The 14659-nt window shown below is 38.6% G+C and overlaps 1 protein-coding gene across 4 annotated transcripts in view; it reads left to right on the top strand.

Annotated features, from left to right (window-relative positions):
- Window positions 1-8718: 8718 nt before the first annotated feature.
- The window catches only part of RABGAP1L (RAB GTPase activating protein 1 like), a 206876-nt gene continuing 200935 nt past the window's right edge, over window positions 8719-14659 (top strand). For 3 of the 4 annotated variants that reach the window (XM_070940921.1, XM_070940925.1, XM_070940926.1), the window contains exon 1: window positions 8719-8859. The gene's annotated coding sequence lies outside the window, so the exon portion shown is untranslated. The remainder of the gene's footprint in view (window positions 8860-14659) is intronic. The other variant, XM_070940922.1, reaches the window with a different exon arrangement.

Consider the following 14659-nt stretch of genomic DNA (forward strand, 5'->3'; position numbering starts at 1 on the left):
TCTCAGAAAATCAGGCATCGACGTTTCTCTCTTTCTTTCCTCCTTCCTTCTTCGAGAAAGAAGGAGGAGGCCGCAGCCTCCGCCCTATTGTTTCCCTACTCGAGGAGAGCTCACCTCACGACGGCGGCAGCAGCTCCTCTCAGCTGCGGACTACGGCCATGGCCGTCGCGCCTACCTCCTCCTTCACCAGCATCAAGAGCCGGCCGACCGCGGCCTCCTGCCCCAGCCTTTGGCCCTCTGCTGCTGCTGCTGCCACGGCCGCTCCTGCAGCAGAGGCCATCTTGGGTGCCTCTTTGCTTGCTTCAGCAGCAAAGCCTTCCTCGCCTAAACAGGCGTCACTGCTAATGCAATTGCTCGCTGGGTCAGTCGGCCTCCCCTTTCTGCTCCTGGAGGGGTGGAGCAGTCCTAGACTCATCCTCCCGGCTCGCTCCTGGCGCTTCCTTCCTTCCCAAAAGGGGGAAGCGGGAGGAAATTAGACCTGGAAAGCTCAGTTCTTTATGCCCTAACCGAGGAAGGCGGATGAACAGAAAAAAAACGCCTGCCATTTCCCGCATTTTGAAACGACGTGCAATCGACAGTGTTTTAAGAGCATCGTCCCCTGCATACCTACTAGATAGTTAACCCTGTTGAATATAAGGTGCTTCCTCCCGGAGAAGAAGGAGACTTCTTGAATAAACCCGCACAGAATTCGGTCGTCATTTTGTTAAGCTATTTGCTGCATCCTCAGCGCAGCCTTCAAGAGCCAGAAATGGTTAATTTCTATCTCTGCATAACCACAGGATACAGCAAATGTGATCGGCGTAAGCAATATGCCTTCGAATGTTTTCCTCTTTCTGTCAGGCAGGCATAGAAAAATAATTTCTGAACAACAGAAACTAGCTCCATCATAATCAGATGATGCATCTGTAGGAGCTCATGAGGGTAAAACTGAACAAAAATAGGTACATATGCTGGTCAAAGACTCTAATAGTTTACTTACTTACCTACCCAAGTAAGAAATATCTGCAGAAAAAAAAGGATTAGAGAAAAATATTATTGAAGTGTATAGAGAGAAAAGCTTCAAATAATGTAGTTAGAATGCACAGAATTATTAAGATTTAAAAGGCAGAAAAAATACAGTAATTTTGGTGAAAATTGGCTGGTTTCTGCCATACCCTTAGTGAGGAGATGCCAGCTACTACATGCATGATCAAGGTGCTTGGGCTGACTCAAGTGACAGACCTTCAGGCAACTTGATGCCAAGTCATCAAGGGTTTCTTAAATTTATAGTTCACCACCAAGAAGCTAATAATCCAATGCAGAGGAAGTGTAATAAATGTCTGCTGGCAAATACACATGAGCACCCAGACCATCACATTTTATACCAATTGAAGCTTCAGGTGATCTTTAAAGGCAGCTCAGTGTAGAGTGTGTTGCAATAATGTAGTCAACATCATCATAGTCATATCAGTGTCATTCCCATATAAATCTCCAAAATATACCATTTCTGGCATTTTCTCACTTGAGTTTTATCTCAGATAATTTCATTACTGTTTTGCTTAATTCTGTTAAATCTGCTGAAGTGTATTTGTTACATGGACTTCCAAAATTTTTATTTTCACACCATAGTTGACCATTGTACAGTATATACAGTAAATATACAATTATTGCATGACTTCAAGGCCACCAAGTCTATGTTATTTTATTCAGAAGTGTGCAAGGAAAAGTCCATGGTCTTGAATCTTTGAAATTATAAAAACCATTTACCACTTTTCGTTGACAGCTGGCAATCAGTTGTTGCATCCAAGTAGTCTTTGACTTATAGGCATAATACAACCTGCCCATCATAGTTGCAAATCATGATGGTCATCAAGCAAGGTGTCCATGTTATTGCCTCACTTAATAACCCTTCCCTGCTCTTCCAGATGTGATTTTAAGCGAAGCCTAGGATGCCTCGGTGGTGAAGACCCTGGAAGGCCTAGTATTGGAGAAGGAAATGAGGCCTTGGCATCTCAAAACTGCCTGGTGCCATCCTGAAAGTGGGCATCATTATGGAAGCAGCTGCAATGAATCGTGATGTTCTGAAATTGCACCCACTTCAAATGGCCTGTAGGGAGGTCAAGGAGCAGAGTGACTTGCTTTCCTTTCCCAATATAATTTCCAGGGCTTTCAGAAGAACTATAGTGAAAAGTAAGTAATCAATCAATCACTGATGGAGTGTGGAGAAGACTGGGTGGGATTCAGTGGAGTGAGAAGCAGACTTGGCAGGGTGAGCTAGGAAGAGATAGGTAGAGGTGATGCAACATCCTTGTGGTTATTGTAAGGGTGAATGGATTGCCAGGTGCCGGAATTTTGTTCACATGACCATGTGGGCATTGTAACAGTCATATCTTTGAAACTGGGCTGTAAGGTTTTTGGGGGTCCATAACTCCAAACAGTTGCTGGTCATATGTTGAGGACTACCTGTATACTTTATGGTAGCTACATTCCTGTCTGCAGAATATTGTAATCTCACTAAACCATGTTTAATGGTCTTAAATTAAACCAAGGAGTTAAGCTAAACCAAAGTATGTCAGGATACCTGAGATTTACTCCAAACTTCAGATTAGGAAATACACAAGGAATTATATTTATTAAAAGAAGTGGATTTGGCTGTGTATAAGTGTGTGTTTCTGCCGTTTTTGAGAGTTGAGTATGTCATAAGCATAAATGTAAGTTGAATGTAATGGATGTAGGTGTAGGTATGGATGTGTATGTACCAAATCATACCTTTAGGAATTAATGGATGATGAATGAATGTAGACTGAATACAAAAGTGAATGTCCAGTACCAACGAAAACATTGAGATAATTGGGTGATAGAGAGAAAATGAATGTATGAAGGAAAATGGAATGGATTGAGAGTAGCAGAAAACTAAGGAAGTCATAATTGGATGAGACCTCAAAAGCAATTGAGAAGTTTAAGGAAGAAAATGCAAATGTGGAAAGAAGTATGGTTTGCCTGAAACTCTATTGTGAATGGTTTGGTTAAGTCAGATTTCATTTTTTGTTTCTTTTTTTGATACCTTTCTTCCTTTGTCTTACTATACAGGTAGTCCTCATCTTACAATCATATTTGGACCCAAAATTTCTTTACTAAGAAATTTGCTGAGATATGCCAAGGGTCTGAATTTTGATCACATGGCCATGGAGATGCCGCAACGGTGATAAGTGTGAAAAACGGTCATAAGTCACTTTTTTCAGTGCTGTTGTAACTTCGAACTGTCACTAAATGAATGGTTGTAAGTCAAGGACTACTTATATTATGCTTTTACTATACTTTGCATAATTGTGCTTTCTCCAAAAGGTTATATGGCATTACAGATATGTATGTATATCTAAATTGCAAGTCCATTTTCAGACATTCCAAATTGGTTGTAGCAGTCTAAATATAAAAATAAAATACTCTTAGAGTTAAGCTTTACTCCTGCTTGCAGGATCTTGCTTATGCAAAAAAGAAATAGCATGATGGATATGAATGCATGCATTACCAGCAAATCTGCTGCACTATGTAATAAATTCAGCTTCCTGGCAAAAATAATATAAATTGCAAATATACTGTATGAGTTATTGTGTCTAAGCAAAACTTTTCCATATTATTATTTTAACTTTAATATTAGGAAAAAAGCTAGTGACAAAGATTGTAGGATATAAGAAATTCTTATATCAAATAGCTATTTACCAATGATATACATTTTATCATTTTGCCCACATCATTTTGGTGGACAAGAACAGTTACATGGATTGCAAATTGATAATTTAAAATTTCAGAAGGAATTAAGAAATCTGATTAACAAAATTATGTATACTATACTTATGCCCTCTGTTGTTACAATGATATAAAAACCAGTGACTTTTCTGAAGACCCATGTGGCTTATGTGTATTAATTAAAATTCTGGATGCCTGCAAGTTCTGACTATTGTAATATGCAGTCCAAACATGCACATGCATAGATATGCACACTCTTATATACAGTATTTTCAACTGAGCCTGTAGTCACAGGTATGGATTAACAAAACGAACCACACGTTTTATTGGAGGACAAAGGATTAAATAACGGTCAGATAAATAAATAGCATCTCTGATTTGTATGCAATATTTCTTTTAGATACATCTTAATTTTTTAGTTTAGGTTTTATTGATGCTTAGGTTTTATTTAGATTTTGTTGATATTCAGTTTGAATATATAGTTTTAACACTTCAGTTTGCATGAATTTACCTCCAATGTGGGTATAGATTTCTGAAACAGGTGTTGCACTGGACCCCCGATTCATTTATTTATTCAATTTGTGGAGCCTTATAATACCTTAAAACAGCTTCACTACAATTAAATATTTTTTCAGTAAAATATCAAATTCAGGAGATTTGATGCATGGTTTAAAATATTGCAAAATTGTGAAAGAGAATATCAAAAGACAGAACTCAGGAAGGTCACAAAAGCTTGCTGCATGAAAATGTTGCTCTGAGCACTGAGTTTCTTTTCTGTGGTATACTTGAATTCAGAGGTATAAACTTCCACCTTCCTTTGCAAAGTAATCAGGTTTTCTTTTCATTTTTGGCATTCAGCAATCTTATAGGTATCCCCTGTGGATACTTTCCAAAAGGAGTGCACTGAGCCCTTTCAGCTGTACTGCTGAAGACTGGAGTAACTTAGTTTTCTAATTGTTGGCCTGGCCCTTGACTGGAGGAGCTGCATGGCCCTTTATAAATACAGTTCTTATACCTGAACCGCAAAAGAGGAAAAAAGGAAATGACCACTAGATGGCAGCACAAAAATACAAAAAATCTTTGGTGTTATGCTTGCTCTAGATAAGGAAGGTAGAATATAATAGAATAACAGAGTTGGAAGGGATCTTGTAAGTATTTTGTTTCACCCTAAAAAGGAAAAAAAAGTTGTCCTGGAGTTCTGTCAATACCTTTGGATTAGCTAGTTTGGCCAAAACAAATACTGGAAAAATCCCAGAAAGATTTTGCAAGGCATGTAGAGCAAGGTGTTGCTCACCTCAGGAGTATTTGCAATTTTAGACTTGCAAACTGCAGGGAACATAGAATACTACAGTTGGAAGGGACCTCAGAGATCTTCTAGTCAAACCCCCTGCTCGAGCAGGAGACCCTAATACCATTTCAGACAAATGGTTGTCCAGTCTCTTTATACAAACCTTCAGTGATGGACAACCCACAATTTCTGAAGGCAAGCTATACCATTGCTTAATTGTTCCATCAGAAAATTTCCTTAGTTCTAGATTGCTTTTCTCCTTGGTTAGTTTCCAACTACTGTTTCTTGTCTTGCCTTTTGGTGCTTTGGAAAATAGTAACACCCCCTCATCTTTGTAGGAGCCCCTCAAATATTGGAACAGTGCTATCATGTCCCCCCTAGTTCTTCTTTTCATTAGACTAGACATGCCCAATTTCTGTAACCATTCATTATGTTTTAGCCTCCAGCCCCCTAATCATCTTGCTTGTTCTTCTCTGCACTTTTCAGAGTCTCAATGTTTTTTTGTACTGTGGTGACCAGAACTGGATGCAGTATTCCAAATGTAGTCTTACTAAGGCTTTGTAAAGCAGTATTAGAACTGCATGTGATCTTGATTCTATCCCTCTATTAATGCAGTTTAGGACTGCATTGGCTTTTTTGGCTGCTGCCATGCACTGTTGGCTCAAACAAGAATTCTACTTATAATCAAGAACCTCCAGAATTTCAAAATGATTTTGATAGCACATAATTCTGAATGTCCGAAAACATTCAGCTGAACAAGAGTAACCTACCGACATACATACGTTTTTAATCATCATTTTTTTTCCTAGTAGAAAACAGTGGTGAAATTCAATTTTTTTTACTACCGGTTCTGTGAGTGGGGCTTGGTGGGCATGGTGTGGCTTGGTGTGCATGGGAGGGGAAGGATTCTGCAAAATCTCCATTCCCACCCCACTCCAGGGGAAGGATACTGCAAAATCCCCATTCTCTCCCCACTCCTGGGGGAAGGATATTGCAAAATCTCCATTCCCTCCCCACTCAGGGGCCAGCCAGAGGTGGTATTTGCCGGTTCTCTGAACTACTCAAAATTTCCACTACTGGTTCTCCAGAACCTGTCAGAACCTGCTGAATTTCACCCCTGGTAGAAAACCTTATTTTCAGGTAACCTGTTTCTGGTTTCTTTCTTTCACAATATAAGGTATTGGCTTGTCCTTTTCTTGTTCACTGATTAGACTCCCATTTTCATTTCAGCAAGCTCTCAGCTTTTATGAATTTCAATAAGTCAACAATAAACTTCAGCTGATACAAAATGCAGCAATGAGGATAATCTTAGGTGCCCAAAGAATGACGCATATAAGACCTTTGCTGCACAAACTGCATTGGGTGCCTGCCTGCTTCTGGATCCAGTTCAAGGTGTTGGTTATATTTAAAGCCCTACATAGCATGGGGCTAGAACTGTCTTTGCTGCATCACATCAGTCCATCCCACTAGGGCAGATAGGGAAGGCAAGTTGTAGATGCTGTCAGTTAAAGAATTCCAAGTGATGGGGTCCAGGAAGAGAGCCTTCTCTGTTATTGCCCATGCCCTTTGGAACATTCTTCCCCCACAGGCAGGGGGTGCCCCCACTCTCCTAGTCTCAAAAATATCACACAGCTGTGGGGATAATTCGCATCCTGAAAACTCCCCCCATCTTTTATTAACTTAATTCCACTAACTATCCTTACCTGTATTTTAAATTTTATATTTAGTTTTTATGTTTTTAACATTTTACTTGTACACTACCCAGAGTTCCCCTGAGGGAGATTAGCAGTTTCTAAATGTGATAAATAAACAAACAACATACAGGTAAGTAAATGCCGAATAGGTACATTAATGCTTTGCATGCTGCTTTCCAAACTATTTTGTACTGTGGCACTATACAGAAGAATACATACTTACAATTTTCCATGTGGCTGGGCCTGCTGGAAATTGTAATCAGCAAATATGGAACATAAAAGTGTTACATTTTGAGGAGCATAAAAAGAGTTATTGGATGATTAATCCAAGGGCCATATCTGATGCAATTATTAAAACAATGGGAAGGCCAAATAGAGGCACGCCTGTTTTAATTAGATAACAGCTTCCATTTAAAATTCCTTTTTTACCATAATAATTATTGGTCTCAAAGCTAATTAGCAGGATGTAGCTTCCATTAGATGTAAGGGAGTTGGTAATTACCATTAGGTGAAACATAGTAAATAGTATTTATCAATATATTTAGGGGGAGGGGTACTGCGTGCTCCTTGCAATATGGTCAGTTTTGTTTTGTTCCAGGTCAGCGTTAAGCTGGAGTTCATCTTCATAAACAGACTTTATGTCTTGTGTAATCAATTTCTTGTAAACTGAAAATCAATTCCATGTGTATGTGTGTGTGTCCAATCACACTTGGACAATAAATAATTCTATATTCTAATGACACACCGGAAACACTATAAAGAAGTGACATCTTAGACCATATCATGTACACATTAAGGCTTTGGACTATTCAGCTGCTTCACCAGATGATACAGCTTGACAGGTACATAAGGAAATTGTTCATGGTTTGTTGAGATACGAATGTAATGATGCTTTGATACAAAACTCAGATGATGGATATTGCATAGGAAGACTGAATTTGTTACGGTTTTACAATGCACTTCGAGAAAGGAAGAGATTCAGGGGCCTGAAAACTCAAGGAACACATTTTTTTTTTATATGCCGCCCTTCTCCGGAGACTCAGGGCGGCTTACAATGCGTTAAGCAATAAAACATTAAGTTACACAGCTGGCAATTTTAAGTGATTTTAAAGAAAATTAATTTTGATTACTATGACCATGTTTGTTTCATAATAAGGCTATTAAAATACAGTAGTAAGGCTATATCAAGAGATTAATTTTGGCTGAGTGAAAAAAATCCTTAAAAATTGCACCATTCATCAATCCAGGTACCAGCTGTAAGAGATTAAATTTTTCAGATCTAAGTTTTTGCCCCTTTGAGTCACATGATGATTAGGCAGTCTTACAAATTGAATACATTAACAAATACCGGTACATAAAAATATGATCCTGGATCTTTGGCTGGTGGCAAATGGAAAATAGTGTTTGTTCCTTGGTTCTGATTATTAAAATATTTTTCTTAATAAAGCGAATTACATCCCCTTGAATTTAGACTCCAGATTAGTGAGAATGCTAATCATTCCTTCAGCTGGTTTACTTCAGTCAGCTTGAAGATGCTGAGTGTTTGAAGGAATGAAAGCTAAGAGCAGTATTGTATTCTGAACTTTAGCTCCGGGGACGACACGGGAACGAGGCAGAGACTTAACAAATCGAGTCGTGTCGGAGCAGGGAAGGAAGGATAATGAGGAAGGGGCATGGAGCCGCGGTCTCGTTCCTTGGTTAACTTTCGGGGTTCGATTCTGCAGGTCGTCCCAACTGCTACCGTTCCATCCTCCGTTGCTGGATTCCACCCTGTCAGTCACCCCAGGATAGTCGAGCGCGCCTTTGCACCGGCCCTGAGGCGCCTGCGCAGTTGCCGTGGTGTAGGCTGGGGCGGTTCCTCCTGCCGGCTTTGCTCCGCCGTTCAGTTCTCCGCCCCCTCCGCGGAATCGCCCTCGTCACCGCCGCCTTCAGCCGGGAGAGAGGAACGGAAGAGGCGCGCCTCCTCTTTTCCCTCCACGACGACAACAGCAGCAGCAGCAGCAGCAGCAGCAGCAGCAGCAACACCCTCCCGAGGGAGCGACTCTGGGTGAGGGGCGACGGAGGCGAGGCTCCCTCTCCCGCCGGGGGCGCTGTCTTGCCCGGCGTGCGAAGTGGAGATGATGTGCTAAAGAGAGAAAAGGAGCGTTGTGAGTGAGTAGACCTCAGCTTGGACTCGCTGGCGAGCTTTCACGCCTTTGGGGCGGCTGAGTCCAGTTGCCTTTAGTTTATTCTGGCTCCAGGTCCGGAATTTAGGTTTCCTCTCCTCCCAGTTCCAGATCTTTTTTTTTTTAGGGGGATCACCGGACAGGCGCGAGGTGAAAGTAAACACTTCGTGGAGAGTTGACGTCTGCCTCCGAGAAGGAGGTCCAGCCGTAGAGGAGCCCAGTCCCGAAATCTCTTTGGCCTTGTAATTGCTGTCCGAACAAGCTGAAGGGTGGCGACCTTAGGCAGCTCAAAGTGCGTGGGCTGCCGAAATGAACTTTTGGGGCTGCTTTAAGTTGGTCACGTATCTTTTCAAAAAGAAAGGACTTGGCTAAGGATGGAGCGTGGCTGCCGGTGATGCTCGTCTTTTCTTGCGGCTTAGCGAGTCCGCTACAAAACGCGGTGGATGGGATCCGTGAGAAGGGAGGCATTTATGGGGTGAGGGGGGCAGAATCGGGGCGTTTTTAAGGTGAAGTTGAGCGGCGCTCTAGTCTAGTGAGATATAGGAAATGCGTGATGAGAGGAAGGATGTGGTTCAGGCCTTTTTTCCCATGCAAAAAGCAGTGGGTTTTTAAAAAAAGTAGATGGTTGAGGTAGAGAAATAAATCGATTTTCTTTAGATATTATATTGCAATACATTGTAAGGATCCAAAGATGTAAGTTTAATAAAGTTCTAACAAATCTTGGGTATACTTAGTTGAACTGTGTAAAACTTCATTTACAACAGAGAAATGAACATTAAACAAGTATAAACTGGATCTAAATGCAATAGGTAAGACTAGTTAATTTTGCTTTGACTGGAATTTACATGCATGTTAGCCTTGAAATTATGATAGGAAAGTCAGACTCCAGTAGCAGGACTTTGCCAATATTTCAGAGTGGACTGAGTTCTGCGAATTAATATATTTTAAAATATTAATGAACAGTTGTCACCCAAATTTGTATAATTGCATTTAAAGACAAATCTTATTATCAGGCTTTAGGATTGGTCAAGATTTTTATGAACACTCATTTCAAAGGCGACACATTGATTTATCGAATTAGCTGCCTGAGTTTCCACAATACAATGAACCATAATTAGCCAACACATATATGTGAACTCAGCAATAGTCTCTTATAGTGATAAAATATAAATGGCATGAAAATAATCCTAAGAAATATGTTTGAAGCAGGCATTCTGAAAATGAATCTAGAGAAGTATTCACACTGTGGATACTTTTATGATGAAGAGATAGCCAGTTTGGTGTAGTGGTTAAGGGACTGGCCTAGAAACCAGGAGACCGAATACTAGGTTTCCCTTAGGCTTGAAGGCCAGCCCAGTGACTCTGAGCCAGCCCAATCCACCTCACAGGATTGTGGTGGGGAAACGACGCAACAATATTAAGTACAGTATTAAGTACATTCATCGCCTTAAGTTGAGTGTGTGTGTAAATACAAAAATCTAATAATTTAATAATTTAATAGGAACCTATAGCCCTGATAAGTTGGTTCTGAAGAACATTTATTGAAGCAAGTAACTAGGATTTCGGGGGAGTTACATTCCCAACACATTTAGAGCTGCCAGGTTATAGAAGGCTATATTTAAAAGTTTTGTTGAACTGTTGAAAAGAAATAGGATTTATACTGTGGTGTTATGAATTGGAAAATCTACTGGAGCAGTTTTCCCACTATAAATAAAGTATCTTGCATTAGAATGCAATGGAATGGTTGTAAATGCTAATAAAGCCTTAATTGAATGTGCTAGTTGAACATTAGAAGGTATGCTTCAAATGGAAGATTCATGCTTTTTCCTTGATATTTCTAGTAAATGATTTCTAGTCATTGAAATCATTTGAAAATACTCCATTTAAGACCTTGAAGAACCATATGAGGATAAGTAGTATTGAACTGACTGGCTCAAATATTCATTGTGTAATATATGTACATTTCTATCTTCTGCCAAAAGTGTTCAACTTCATTTGGTAAATACTGAGGTTGTGGGGCATGCTTTCAGTGTTTGAAGTTAATTTTTAATAAGTTAACTTTAAGCAAATGTACCACTACCAACATTTATAAATAAGGTTTAAAATATGTAGCAGGTTTGTAGTTCATAATATATAAGAATTTATTACTGGTGACGTGGATCAAGAATAAGACATGGCATTGTGATAGTTTAAAGTCCAGTGTGTACTGTGATGTTTGTAATCTGTAGCAGCCTGTTTCTTAGAGTAACCTTTGCCATTTGTAATAGCAATCACTCCCCCCATTTACGGTTTTTAAAATATTGCATAAGACCTAAAAACTTACTTCAAAACCATTTCATATTGTTACTTCACTGATTTCTAATTCTGTAATAATTCACAACAGATTATAAAAACAAATCAATTTCAGTGGGAAATAAAAATATCTGAATTGATTTTAAATATTTTTTTAAACCAAACACTTCTGTATTGTTGAGAGGCTATATATTAGAGATATTTTAGCATAGAGGAAATATATTAATGCTCTAAAATCCTGAACACATACATTTTATTTTGGAAGGAAATTCTTGTAATTATTCCATAATATTAGGTATGTTCACCACCTTAATTTATATATAAAAAGGTAGGATAGAAGAAAAAGCAGAATAAATAATTATATATACTCAACTTGTGCAAGAAGATAGCAGACTGGTTATATAAATAATGACATAAGACAGTCACCAAAATGATTCACTGGAACATCTGTAAAAGTATCAAATAATAATAAAAATGGTGGGAACATAGAGTTGAAAAAGTAGCCGACAATGAGCAGCTTAAAATATTGTCCTGTTCTTTGCTATACTGTATAGAAATTACTATATGAGCTTTTCAAAATATACTATTATTTCTCCTATTTTATTTGAGGAATAGAACTAACAGAGGGAAGGAATTTAAGTGTGTGTATGATGGAAAGAAAAGGTGTAGGAGTAGGAATTAAGATTGTAGAAGGGTAGGGTAGTGGGCTTAGAGTTGAAAAATGGAGGTAAAATTCTCCAACTAGCAGCCATTATTTTATCCTGAACATCTGAAGGAATAGACTGATCTGGAAACTTAGTCTCCTCTACTTTCTTTATAGAATGTGAATTATGGATCCCCAAAAGAAAGCATAGGTCCTACCTAATTTACCAGAAGATAAATTTGCATATTTAGTCCCCCCCCCCAAAAAACCCCACCACATTGCGATATTATGGCTTGCTTTCAGATTTGGTCAGAATAGAAGGAAACAACACAAAGCTAATTTTTAATAAGCATGGTGTAATTTTTCTTATACTGTCAACAAACTGCATGTACCTCTCAACTGATGTTTTCTTATTTTACTGTTGAATAACCACAATTCATATGATGCTTCTATCACTGTGGCCTAACAAATTTGTGAAAATTCTCACAAAGAACAACATGATAACAAAGCACCACACTTTCCATTTTGTTCATCTTGCAGAAAGAGAGTCTTCATTTTCTCTAAAATTGTTCATTATGTAGGAAAGGCACAAGAAAAGGCATTGAAAGGTTTAAATTCTGTCTATAAATAGGATTTGTGGTTGAAACTCTAGTTGCTAGCATTCTTTCATTATGGCTTACAATTTTCTACAGTAAAAATAAATTACCAGGTGTTTTTCCAGTCCTGTCTTGCCAGCTGAAGCTTGACAGAATGTCTTTACACACATGAACAGAGAGACCAGTTTGGGAACCTCTGCTTCACAAGGACAGGCTCAGTTGGAACACGAGATATGAAAATATGACGGGTCGAAGATGATGTGAAATTGTCAGAATGGAAAGTTAAAAAAAAGAAATTGTATGTTTTAGGAATAGATGAGCTTAGGGTGTAATGGAACATTTCAGTCCAGATAATTGCACAGTTTACTATCTGTGCCTGAGACCACAGAAAGAAATAGCAATAATTGTTATATCTCAATAAATAAGATCATGCCATTATAGCTAGTGGATATAAAGTGAACATCACTGTTTACCATAAGACATTGATAAATCATTTAGCAAATTGCAAGAGGCGCTAAGTGCAATATCAAGGAAGCACATTGTATTGTTAATGGGCTTCCCAGCAGTAATATATGACAGATGAACAGTTAGAGTGAAAAACTAGCCCATTATGAAATTATAAATTCAAAGTTGATCCCTAATAATATTGTGGACTTCAGGAAGAGCCAGTCAGTCAATCCTGGGCCCAATGGCTGAGAGGCCCTTGAGATAGTGATCAGCAAATACAAAATTACATATTCTACTTATTTGATGTGCATGGATGATGATTTAGAAAAATAAGTACAATGCTTAATAAAGTTGAAATAGAGAAAAAAGGGATATGTTGAATGGCTAAGATCAGAGGCTAACGGAATGTTCTTGAAAAATTTTTCAAGTATGGGATGCTAAACATTTTGGTTTGAAATGTTCTGCCTGTGAAACCATTATTTCAAATATAAAGCATGTTGCTTCAAGTATTTAGGAATCTTTAGGCGTTCCAAATTCTAAACATTCAGAATATTTGAAACACTAGATGTTCCTTACAATGGATTATCTATACAGGAATAATTTTAAGTACATCATTTTGCACAACTCTTGACTATAACTTATTAATGGAGACATCAGGTTGATGGGATTAGCCTATATAGTCAGTAGGAATCTAGGCTGGTTTTTAAATTATGTTTCTTTAATTAGGATAATTAAATTTGCATAATTAATATGCTTTATTTTTCATGTTTGAGACAACACTGGCAATGTTCTAAAATTTAATATCTAAATATGTATTGAGCTTTTAATATTGTGACCATATGAAGTTACACTTTTGTTTGAAAATCTATTGATTTCATTTTTCTATTCTTTCAAAAGCAAAGATATCTGTCTTTGAGGTAGCAGAGAATGCAGGATTTTGCATCTCTTTTTATTGTTAGTATGATGGCGGATATCATGTTTTTATAAGATGATTCTCTCCCACATGCCGTAGTGACATTTGGTGTTATGAAAAAGATTCAGGAGCAATGACATGGGGTGTGGGTGGGTGGGTGGGGAGAAGGCCACTGATGAGAAAGTATAGAATGCTGGGATGAAGCATATAACTGGATGACCAACATAAGTGCCTGGATGCCAGTAGCTCAATTTTGAACCCAGTGATCTCCCTCCCCACCCCACAGTGTCATGGGAGTCTGAGATAGTCAAGCATGATGGTGGGAATGGTGATGGTGATAGAATGGATCCTCACCATATTTTGTGATATGTGAGAAATTTTCCAAATCACTTGGAAGAAGATGCAGCAACTTCCTTGTCTTTAAAGAAACAGTCAAGTCTTGAGGGAAGCTCTGGAAAGTAATCAAGAGAACCTGGAAACAGCGAAAAGTTGTGCTGTTGCTTTGACTGTTTGGTATGATAAATTAAACATCAAGGCAAGAAAAATGTGTGTCTAATCTTTAAAATGATAGGGCACTTGTTGCCTCCTGTGATTGGAATCCATAAACATGAGATGGAAGTGTATGGGATTCAACCTTGGCTGAGGAGGAAGGAGAGAAAAATTAAAAACTTGAGCTGCAGAGACTCAACCTTTCATCACTATTAAGGCTAACAATGTGCAAGGTTTTGTGCCATTATATAGTCAATGAATCATTGTGAATGCATAATGCATAATAATGGCATTTGAGAGCCAATTTGGTATAACCAGTTAAGGCACCAAGATTCCTACTGTAGTAACTGGGGGACCATGAGTTCTAGTCCCATCTAGTCCCGAAACCAACTATATAATCTTGAGA

The sequence above is a fragment of the Pituophis catenifer genome, unplaced genomic scaffold, assembly GCF_029215685.1.
Source record: "Pituophis catenifer annectens isolate HBS135680 unplaced genomic scaffold, rPitCat1.0.hap2 SCAF_3, whole genome shotgun sequence".
NCBI lineage: Eukaryota > Metazoa > Chordata > Lepidosauria > Squamata > Colubridae > Pituophis > Pituophis catenifer.